Consider the following 12,654-nt stretch of genomic DNA (forward strand, 5'->3'; position numbering starts at 1 on the left):
TCAATGTTGACCTAAAGAAATTGCAAGTAATACCCTGACCTTGCTTATGGCTAAATGTTGTCTATATAAAAACCATTTTAAACACATTTAAATAGTATGAGTACCAAAATAACTCAAATAAACTTTGTGCAAATTATCAAACAAAAGAAGTAAGAATGCAAATGAATGCTTTTTTGACTAATAAGACTATTACATACCCTGTAGTCATTCAAAATAAGTGCAGAGCAAAAAAACGAGTATTCATAAAATACAATTTTTATTTATTGCACTGTTTAAATTGAGAATGAGGTTTTCGATTTGGTTTTTAGTGTACATTTCATTTGTGAGGAACCCCGAAATTATAATAAAATATAATTAAAGCTTTATATTTTAGTACCATTCTTAGTTACACGATTCGTTTCTTAGATTTCTTAGCGTTCATTTAACCTCCAGACAATACATTCTGAGCATCGTTTATGCAAACGTTATTGAAACATTAATATACGCTTAAAATGTCTAATAAATGGTGTAATAAAACTCGCATTTGGCTAAATGGAAAAATGAAAACATTAGGCTATAAACAAAATCATATTCAATAACTCTTTGCAAACATTTTGTGTAATCATTTTCGAGCACATTAAAAAATCATTTAATTTCCTGCATATATATACTACAGTTTATTTTTTTTTTGTTTGTTTGTATAATAACAAATAACGCATTTTACCGGTTAATTTACATTGAACGTGCCCCAAAAGCTGATGGCACTCTAAACTTGGTTGAGGAAGAGATGAGGGGGGGAAGTTGCCCCCGTCATGATGATGATAATGATGATGGTGATGCGCCAAGTCCAACGCAGTGACGATGTGTTGAGATCGGTTCAGTTGAAATTGTAATTTCTGTTTGAGTTTAGAGAGGTTACCTTGAAATACCTTGTGTGTGAGTGTGTGTGTGTCTGTGTGTGTTTGTAGTGTTGATTTTGTAACCTAGAACAACTGACGAGTGGAACGTATAATTTAAATTAAACTACAATAATTTTTGATGCAATGCCCGCACAGTGCGACTCAGTTGAGCTTCAAATCAATTAAGGCATTTCGATGTAAATTGCGGCGCACTTCAATGTGGATGATGATGATGGCAACGATGATTACCAGCCGGGGGCATCGCGCACCAAGAGCATCAAGAGCAGCAAGAGCAGCAAGAGCTGCGGGGGGAGTCTGGAAAATACTATAGATATTTTCCATACCTGTAGCATTCATTTACAAGGGCAAACACACACATGCGTACGTACAAATTACAAATGAGTCGCTTCTAATTTGAAAGGTGGAGTCATATGCGGATAACTAACTACAATATATATCCATTTCATCCATCAACTTACCCATTTACCATTGTAACATTTGCCTATTGTTGTGATCTCATATCAATCACTCAACTCTGCCTCTAATTTTACACTTGCGGTGTATATTGTACTATTTTTGTTGCTGTTGTTGTTGACTGCGTAATGCATCAAAGAAGGAGTGTAAGAATGCATTAAGTATACGCAACGTATTCTTGACGGACTGACAAAACTTTATTGCCACGACACTGGCGCTTCATTAATCTGTCTTTACATAAATAACTAGCAGGCTAGCCTCTTAGCTATCAAATTGTCGTATTAATATTCTACTAAATTAGACTTTGTGTATTTCTAAGAGAATGAGGTTTTGCATAAATCTATCAAATTTGTTTCGCAACAATTGTTGACAGTCTCTATTGAATTTTAAGAAAACTAAAAATTCGAAATTAAAAGTAATTCTTAACTAGAGCGAGACTCAATAATAAAGTTGATAACATTAAGTTAATAATAATAAACTTACTATTTGGAATTATTTATAGTGTTTTATTATTATTGTAAAGATTGAATTGTAGAGCTGCTTCATTTATTATTCGTTAATCTTAATATTCTATAGAACTTATTGTTACGACTACTCCAATTTTAAATTATATAAATATTACTCACAACTTAACACCTACATCAATTTAATATTATGCACAGCACTTAAAATAAGGAATTATCAATAATAAAGAAAAAGAACTCAGAGAATCGATAAGAAAGTGTAACTTGTGTGTGATCGACGCTAGATGTAATAAGGATGTATCGATAAGCAAGGGAAGATATTAGAAAATCGATAACTAAGGGCTGCTAGAAGTAAAAAGGAAGTAACGATTATGAAAGGAAGAAATTAAAAAATCGATAACAAAGCGCAGCTTGTCAGTGATCGAGGAGAAGTTAAATTTGTAAAAAGTAAATGAGAATCTCCTCGCTATTCGCTAAAAATAGAAATTGATAATATTTTATGTTTATAGATTTTATTCATGATGTTATTTATAGTTTATTTACAATTCATATATCCGGTAATATTTAGATTTATTTGCTGCGGCAAAAAGAGAATTGCAATGTTCGATGTGACACAAATTGTGGCTCTTCTGCTTTTTGCTTTGATTTACAAATAGTAAAATAAAAACAAAAAATGTTGGGCATAGTGTAGTGTAAATAAGTTGTTAGTAAAGTCAAATGCTCTTTCCACTTGATGGAGTGCCCAAGATGGTTATGGAACTACTATTAAATCAAAGTCATGCACTCGATGCTAAACATGATGTTATTGAGTGCGAGTGTTGTGAGTGAGTGTTGTGCCATGTTGTGCAGTGTTTTCGATTTTTGTGCATTCTGACAGCATTCTTCAGCTTTAGTACGTAGTTATATAGTATTACAGTACTATTGGGTTGCCCAAGAAGTAATTGCGGATTTTTTATATAGTCAGCGTTTATAATTTTTTTAACTGCTTGTGACTCTGTAATTGCATTCTTTCTTTTGTCAGTTATTAGCTGTCACTATTAGCTTGCTTTAGAAAAAAAGTACGCGTAATTTTGTTTACATTTGTTTGATTGGCGCCCTTTTTAATATGGAGTCCACAAAAGAGCATTTTCGTCATATTTTACTTTATTATTTCCGTAAAGGAAAAAGCGCAGAGAGAGTTGCTAAAAAGTTACGTGATGTGTATGGTGATAAAGCCTTAAAAGAAAGACAGTGTCAAAATTGGTTTCGCAAGTTCCGTTCTGGAGAATTTTCACTTAAAGATGAGCCATGGGATTGCAAGGGTGTGGTACATTTTGAGCTGTTTCCAAGGAACCAAACGATTAATTCGGATGTTTACTGTCAATAACTGGACAAATTGAATGCAGCCATCAACGAGAAACGGCCAGAAATGATCAATCGTAAATTTTTCATTTTTCATCATGACAACGCCAGACCACACACATCTTTGATGACCCGGCAAAAACTGGGACAGCTTGGCTGGAAAGTTTTGATGCATCCACCATATAGCCCTGACCTTGCACCATCAGACTACCATTTATTTCGATCTTTGCAGAACTCCTTAAATGGTATAACTTTGGGCAATGATGAGGCTATAAAATCGCACTTGGTTCAGTTTTTTGCAGATTTAAGCCAGAAGTTCTATGAGCGTGGAATACTAAATTTGCCGTAAAGATGGCAAAAGGTTATCGAACAAAATGAAAATTATATATTTGATTAAAGTTCATTCTAAGTTTGATTAAAAATTCATTTACTTTCTTTCAAAAAATCCGCAATTACTTCTTGGGCAACCCAATATATGTGTTTGAAGGTCGTCGCGTCGCTGGCGTTGTTTTTGGCAGAATCAGAGTAAAAGCTGCTCGACTTGAGTGCCGCCTGGACCTATGGCATTTTGAGCAGCCAACCGAATTGATGCAACGCATATACTGTCGATGTCGCTGATGCTGCTGCTGTTGATGTCGATGTTGTGTGGATGCTGTCATAAAGTGCAACGCATGACGCTCCATAAAGTAATTACATGTGAGCTGCTTGGAGTGGCAATGCCACTTGCAAAATTAGTTGCTAAAGTGCTCAACAGCAGCAGCAACCGAAGCGGCAATAATTAATATTTGTGTGCATCAATTTTGGAGCTGAAAGTCAAAAAGGAGTAGCTGCACATCTATTGGCAGTTCGTCAGCACGTCGTCGGCAAATGATTGATGTGGCTCAGAGAATAATTTTTGGTAGTCTTTGGAGGCTGCTTTTGTACTACGTAGTATGTGGTATGTGACAATGGCAAACATTGCAATTTGCGGGCACTGCGAACGCCTCAGAATTATTTATGGCCCAGCCAAACTCATAAAAATAGTTCCCACTGAACAAACATACAAGAAAACGTGTCAGCAGCAACAGCAACAACAGCAACAATAACAAAAACAAAACAGCAACAAGTTGGTAACTCATTTGAGACGGGGGCAATGTTAGCCAGTCGAGTTAGCTAAATTGAAATGATTATGTTTTTTTTTTTCTGTTTTTCTTTTTTTTTTCTTATTTTGGGGCTGCCTTTGTTGCAGTCTAATGTTGCTCTTGCACAACAGCAGCCAAAGGGGGTTGGGGAGAGGGGGAGGGAGTTGGCAGCAACAACTTGAGCAACATTAGAAGGTGCGCGATGCTACCGCTTTTGCAGTTGCCGATGTTGATGCTGTTGATGCTGCTCGTGCGTGTTTCTTTGGTTCAGGAAGCCTAATTGAATTTCGCCTTTTGGCCAGCAATTTGTTCGCTTTACAGTTCAACGAATGGTCCATTGTCTTGGCCATGATGGCAAGTTCTGCACAGCTAATCCGCTTGCTATCCGAACACACACTGAGCACACACACACACACACACACACACACACACACACACACACACACACACACACACACACATAGTCGGTGAGATGCTCAGCTGCTCAACTTGACGCCACTTGGAAGAACAACTTGAACTCCAGAGGCAAAAAGCTATGTACATCCTATTTGCCACACTGCGTGGGGGTCACATGGAAGATACGCTTCATTTTTTTGTGTTGCTATTTGCTGTTTGTTGTTTGCTGATTGGCAGTTTACGGCCTACCCACATTGCTTTGAAAATAAATCAGCTCGCTGCTGTTGCTGTTGCTAATGCTGATGCCGAATGCTCATGTACTCGTCGTACTCAGCGATTGGAGTACAGATGTATAAATAATTATTACGATACTTGCGTCAGTCATTAATATATATTGATAAACACTTTGCAGGCGAGCACTTCCGCCTTTGACGTAGACCAAAAACACAAAAGATCTCTAAACTCGAACATACAGTTGTTTGGAATACCCCGAATGAATACCAAGACGAGTACTCACACTCGCACTCGCACTCGCACTCACTCGCTCAATTTCAACACAACGATCTCAAGCAAGCTATGCAATACACTTAAAAAGGTTATGCTGCTAACCATACCACATAACATAACTTACCATATTATAGTACAACATATTCATATTACCGCCACAACGGCCTCATCCTTAGCACATTGACATTGAAATCGACAACGAAGACGATTCCAAACTCAACTTCGACGTCGACGTCGACAGCATAGGCCATACAGATTTCATTATTTTGTACTTCAATCGAACCTTAAGCAGCGCACAGTGTTTCTATGGTGTTTCATTTATATTTTAAAGAATTTACATAAACATTATTCAATTTGTAACAAATTTATTTTGAATTAAGCTCTCATTACTTTATAGAATTGTAAAAAAATTATCAATTGAATGTGTCCTATATATGATAATGTAGAAATGATGTACATTTTTACCAAAAGCATTTGCTTTTTAGATGTTGGAGAAGTAGGACTTAATTTGATTTTATTTTATAGTAAATAGAACAGTTTTATTTTTATACCCGCTAGAAGGATGTTATAACTTTGTGCTTGCAGGAAATGGAAGTAACAGTCAAAATGAGATTTTTTCGATTCCATAAAGAGTATATATTCTCCGTGAATCGAAAAAAATTGAAAAACAAGCGAGTTTTTTTAGGATGGGATAAAAATTATAGAAGATATTTAAAAAAGACTGTAGTATTACATCGATATACCAAATATATCCTTCGGCATATTTTAAGTATAATACCCCACTGCTTTGTTTTTATTCAAAATGGGTAGCGGGTATATAACAGTCGAGCATACTCGACTATAGTTGTCTTAGTTGCTTTTCATTTCATTATCATTTATTATAGAACAACAGCATTTCTTGATAAATAGTAATAGTCAACTTCTTCCGCTTTTACACTTTGAATTAGTTTTGAGAATTAAGACTAAAATTAAAAAGAAATTTTTGTTCGTTCAATAATTCCTAACCTAATTTACCAACTCATTTATTAAGTTTTGCTACATTTTCGATATATTTTAAAATGACTGAAATACATGTATTGTCGGCAAAATATTTATTTGATTATTCATCTTACATTTTAAAGTTAGTACATAAACGAGTTTTTTACACCAATAAATGCTTAAGCACTTCGACATTTAGTTTTATTTCCATTATTATGACTTGACTTTAAATCAGGCGATAAATAAAGAAGCAAGTAAATATTCATTAGTGTGCGAACTAAATATTTAATAGCTTAGTCGTAAAATTTGTTTTTAGTTTTATAATTTATTTATAGCCTGTCATTAAACAATGCGCTTTTTACATTAAATTATCAATTAACATTGCAACATTACTATTTTAGTCCCACTGTGCAGCACTTTAGTTGAGATGAACTTATGTTGCGGGCTCGATTTCGCTCTGCAAACTGTTTATAAAACAATTAACAAATGATAATTAACAGCATTAATTAAAATAGACACTGCAAGTGTTTTTATGTTTTGTGTTTTTGTCGTTGTTGTGTTTGATGCTTAACTATAACTATTTGGAACATGAGACGCTTCAATTGAAAGTATCCCAAGCCCACAAACTGAAAACGAAAACAACAAAATAAAAACACTTTCGATTTTTCCTTGGCGCTTGATGATTAAGCAAGCGTTGGAGTCGAGGCAGTGGGTCCAAACAACTTGTGGCTAATAGAACACGTCTCGTTATGCACATTAACATCGGATCAGTTCAACATTTGGCCCGACTCGCCTGAAGATTGAAGTGGAGTCTCTTAAAGATTCGTGTCATTTGCATACACGGGGAGCAAACTATTCGTTGCCTTCGTTGATAATCTGCCAACTTAGATCGAGTTTTGTGGAGCAACCTGGACCAGTCACTTGGCTGTCTGGCGAGGTTGTCATTATCACGAAAGCAATTTGCAGCTTCGTCTGTCGCTCAATGAAGGCAAGTGTCGATCAATCATTATCATCCACAAGCGATTTCCACCTCCGAATTCGACGTCGACATCAACATCGACATCGACAGTTCGAGTTCGGTTGGCGGTGGCAAATGTCAAGGAACATCCTTGCGAATGCAGTTACTTTTTACCTAGTACTCGGAGTACTTGTAGAATGCCGTACGATCCGTACAATCTATCGTCGCTTACTCGTGGTATACTTCATCAGGTTGCTTGTCGCATTTGACATGCCACAAAATGCTGCCGGGCATTATTATTATGAGTTGCGAATGTGTGTTTACACGCTGCTTATTATGGTGATAATGCTTCCAGTTCAAACTTGTGAACGTAAATTGTTTGTCTAATGGATTGCCTTTGGCAGTCTTCGTTCTTTTATTATTATCTTGTCTCATCGCTGCACCAATTTTGGCCTTAGTAATTTTAGTTGTTCTTGATCTATTTGCAAACATACATATCTATTATAATCCATTCAGTGAATGACAATCATTACTTAATTATTTGTGATATTTATTTATAGTATTTGGTATTAGAAAATAATAATTTGAAAATATAACATATACACACACGTTTATTATTTTTTAACATTTTAATAATCATTTAGTTAAAATAATAAATATTCATTTTACCATTATTGGGAGAATATATTAATAATAAAATAACTTATTGTATTTTTGATTTGAATGTTAAATGTTTCACTAATTTTAAATGTTTATTATATTTCCAATAGTGTCGTGAAGTTGTAAATTACAAAAATTTATAAAAAAAAAAAACAATGTAGTACTACATAAATATCATACAACATATATCTTCCCACTTTTCATAAAATATTTTATTTTCAGTAATTTTCAATATTTCAAAGAACGGTGTGAAAGTTATTGGAGTATTGTTCTGACAGAGTTCGCGATATAACAAGCTAAAAGTAACATTTCAAAATATTTCTCTATTTTGAAATTATTGTTATGAAATTTGTAAAAGTAATAAATGAAAATATCACCTTGAGAATTAAGTACATTTATTTATACATATTTTAAATACAAAATGTATTTATTTTTTATATCTTTAGTTTTCTCTAATTACCTAATTGTTCATTGCAAAAAATACTTGACTTCTTGAACGCTTTCTGGGCATAAACATTGACTCATGGCCTTCCACCTTGCCTTTCTTTTGTGGCAAGCGATTGAAATCGAAATGTTTCGCACTGTTGGGGATCGGGCGCCCTCATCTGTTGTTGTTACTGTGGCAATTATTGCACGAAAATTAATTATTTGGCCTTAAAAGTCGAGCGAGAGACTTGATCACACAAAAAAAAGAAAACATTTAGCTGTCAGACACTTTCAAAAGATTAGTTTGGCATCTAATTTCATTTTCGCTCGCAATCTGCGATAACAGTTGCCTTTAGCTGCTGCTAACCTTGAGCTCAGCTTCTATAATTATAGTACATTTTTTCGCTCAAAGCTTCTCTGCAATTATGCAATACTTATTCGTTATGGCGCATCTTTCATTGAAAGCTTACAGCAATTTTATTTAATAAACTTTACTCTTATTTAATATTGGTTGCTTGTGATTTATGTGTAATTGAATACCCTATAAATAGTGAAGAGGCAATAAAAATAAACGCTTACTTTCACATGAAGCTGCATACAAATTGCAGGGTCTTGCAGAGTCGAGCATGCTTGGCCATTATTTTTGACAAAATTGTGATACATTTGCGAGCATAAATCAAACGCATCATCATTGAAGCTTCCTTGAAGATGATGTTGCTTGGAATGAGGACGATAGTGGGAGATGGGAAAAGGTAGATTAAAAAGATGGAAGTTTACAAAGTTGCGCACTGGGAATATGTTGTAACGCACACACAGAGTTGTTGTGGGTTATTGTGGCATCTAGTCGCATCACGATTTGTTGGCCAAAATTTATGTTTCTTCTTCTGATGTAATAATAATCATGTGCTCAGCGCTCAGAGCTTAGACTGCAGCTCATGCTTAGACACCGGCGACAGGTGAAAAATTGTTACAATTTGACGGCAAAGATTTCGGCTGTTTCTCGCTTGCAACGTGATGTGCAGCAAGCGGTTGCAAGGTGGCATCGTCGAGCGGATTGCATCTTTGGAGGCTATAGTCTTATTTTTATGTGACACTAAATTGTGTTTTATTGTTGCTATACAGTTTTTGTTTAGTTTTAGAATGTGTGTTTTTTGTTGTAGTTGTTGTTGTTGTTGTTTCTCTGCTCCTCATTGTAATTATATATGCACGTATTCGCCGGATCGCATGATTTACAATCGTGTTTTTTTGTTTTGTGAAATTATATGTCTGCGAATCTAGTTCAAGAATTTCAATAAAATATTTTTGCTTTTGTTGTTTAGAGAGTAGCTGAACTTTATGCGGAATGCAACTCCTTTTAATTGCCATAAAACTTTTGATTAATTACATTATCTTTCAGCCGAAAAAATACACAAAAATATTTCAAGTTCTCTTCGTCAAAAATTGCAACGGTTTCTATTGTGCATGGAGCCTGAACAGCTTCCAGCTGCAAAATCAACTTCAACTTCAGGTTCGAGCCGCAAGCTGTGAGCTGCGAGCTGCAAGCTGCGAAGGTCGCTGCGGGGCCTGACACTCGATCATGTGTTGACCCGCTGACCCCGTAAACCTCAACTTGAAACCCTAAACTTGTTAGCTACCGTATGCTGAATTTGTGTTTGAAGTTTAAAAACAATGTTTGCCTTTTGTTTACTTTATCTACTAGAACTTTGAGAATTGTTGTTCTTGCCTCTCCCCTTCCCACCCCTTCGCCAGCCCTTCTTTATCCGCATCTGTAGCTGTATCTGTATCTGTGTGTCCAAGTGTGTGTCTTTAAGATGCCAAATCTAACCCAGCTGTGGCTGGGTCTGAAGTGGCAAAGCCAACTCGAGCCTCATTTGAAAGTATCTATCAAAGGCAGCAGCATCAGCAGCAGCATTGACTGCATCTTCGGCTTTGTCTTGCGATTCGACTAGTAATCAAAAGTCGGGGACTCCACTTTAAATTGCTGCAACACGCAAAGGAAAAAAAAATAAAAAATGCCAAAGCAGATTAATTATGAGTTGAGTGGGCTGGAGGAGGAAGAGGAGTAAGCACTCTACTCTACTCCGACTCCGACTCCGACTCCGACAATGTGGCTGTGTGGTGAATGTGTTGATGGCTTTGGACTATGTTGAGGCTTCGCTGCATTTGAGTTGATTTTTTGTGATTTTCATTTTCATTTGTATTTGTATTTGTATTTTATTGGGGGGCGGAATGATGCGACTGCCAACTGGCAACAGGCAAACTGGCAAACTGGCAGCACAGCGTTTCCTCAAGTGTTTGACATATGATTTTTCGGCTTGAAAACCGTTTTTGAGTTTCCAGTTTGCCAGTTTTGCAGAATTTTCGTAATGATGAGCGCATTAAAATATTGTCTGTGCCTCAATATACTCAACATATATGTATATATATGTACATGTATATATAGCTTTGACTGTTGTTGTTGATTGCGAAAAGGCTTTTTGCGAATTCTTTCACAACTCTGCCACAAGTGGCAGCTTGAAGTTCCACCTGCCGCTGCTGATGCTGATGCTGCCTGACAAACTGACAATAAAAGCCACACTAACTCAATGAGCATAAATAAGATTAGAGCGTTTTCGATCTACCTTAATATTCGCCACTAAATAGCACTTTAATTGGCACCCCAAAAAAAAAAGAATCCATACATAGATTGCGGCAACAATGCCACAAGTGATCAGCAGCCTGAAGGCAGGAGGAGTTCCTCCAAAACTCAAATCTCTGCCATTGGCACATCGCATAATTGCGGGCATGATGCTGCAAAATTGAGCAACCGCAAGCCAAAAAGTGCTCTGTGCTCTCTGTTTGTTGTTGCATGTTGCATGTTGTACGTGTGTGTGTGTGTGGTGTGCTGGGTGTGTGCAGTTAGTCTAAGTGCATCATCTTTCGATGCGCCGAGTGTGACTTTGTCCCCTCGCTTCTTAGTCCAAGTACTTTCGGGCTTTGCTTATCATGCTGAGATGCTAGAATGAGGAAAATTTACAATGAAATCAGCTAAGAGCGTTCGTCTTCAATCAAATCAATTACTAACTATTCGATAAACTAATTGGAAAGTTCAGGCTGTACATTTGTGAATTGATTTAAATGAAAAAGATGTTAACGCTATCGATAAATAACTTGTTGAAATAAAACTTAATTTAACTGCTCGCAGAAATGTATTTCCATGTACAGCTGTGTTCTTTAAAATAGCAGTGTGACAGACCCAAAGCTCTATAACATTTATTTTTTGTGCATTCCTTTTTAATAGTTGATTGTTTGTTCATTGTTTTTTTTATTAAATGGAACATAAGAAATAGGTAAAATTCGTTAGATTTGGTCTGTTTTTTTGTTGTTTTAATAATATTGCACAAGTGCAGTATGATTTTGCTGTTCACTGAAATAGCAGTTTTCGATATTCGTTGTCTTCTACATTTCATAATACTTAATTTTGCTTCCAATTTTAAATTCTTTATTGACAGAAATTGTTCATAACATTTAAACTAATTTAATTGTATACAGGAATGTATTTCCTTAAATTGATCATTACTTCTAGTAAATCTTTTTTGAACACAAAGTCCTCTTAAGAATACTTAGCTACAAATGGAAGTTTAGTTATATTTTATTTGCTTTTTTTGATAACAAGAAGCAAGTTTGAAATTGTTGTTTAAAAAGCTGCTAAAATAAATTGAATAGCTAAGCAAGTCTGAGCGGGTATTTTATTAATTAATTAATTAATAAATAAATTTTTTATTTGATTTTTTAATTATTTGTGTTCTACCATTAATAAAGACTAAGTTTTGTTATGATATATTCAAATCTATAAATATTATATTATGTACAAATAATCAGCGTTAAATAATAATTTGATTCAAGTTGAATAAACATAGTAATTTTACAACGTGATACTTAATTATGGTGATTATACGTTATTATATGTAATTATATTTATTTAAACGAATGAATAGGTAAATTATAATAAGTATATTTGATTAATTTATTCGTGTAACTACTTGAAAATCAATTTTATTAAGTGTATTTGTGTAACTACTTGAAAATCCATTAAGAGTTTACAAAAAAACTCAAAAAAATTTAAAATATATTGCAATGACTGAATAAACGAATTTCTGCGCTTACAAAGTTTGCTTGACTGGCAAATCGTCATGAATATTGGGCTAAAAGGGAAGCTGAGTGTGCCATAGATGGCCAACGATAATGAGAAACAATATCGTTGATCTGCTAAAGTGAGTGGCAGTTGATTACATGGTGTGGCTTAAATCACGTATACGCACCTTTGGCCAATGTCAGAAGAGATATTTATGTAATTTAAGTAAGAGCACCTGAGCTAAGGGTTTGCCTGATAATTACTAAAGACTGACAGTTCAACTAATTGAAAACAAATGCGGATAAACAAGTTGGGCGTACGTAAAAGTTTAAAGTGT

Source organism: Drosophila albomicans, chromosome 3, assembly GCF_009650485.2.
Source record: "Drosophila albomicans strain 15112-1751.03 chromosome 3, ASM965048v2, whole genome shotgun sequence".
Classification (NCBI taxonomy): Eukaryota; Metazoa; Arthropoda; class Insecta; order Diptera; family Drosophilidae; genus Drosophila; species Drosophila albomicans.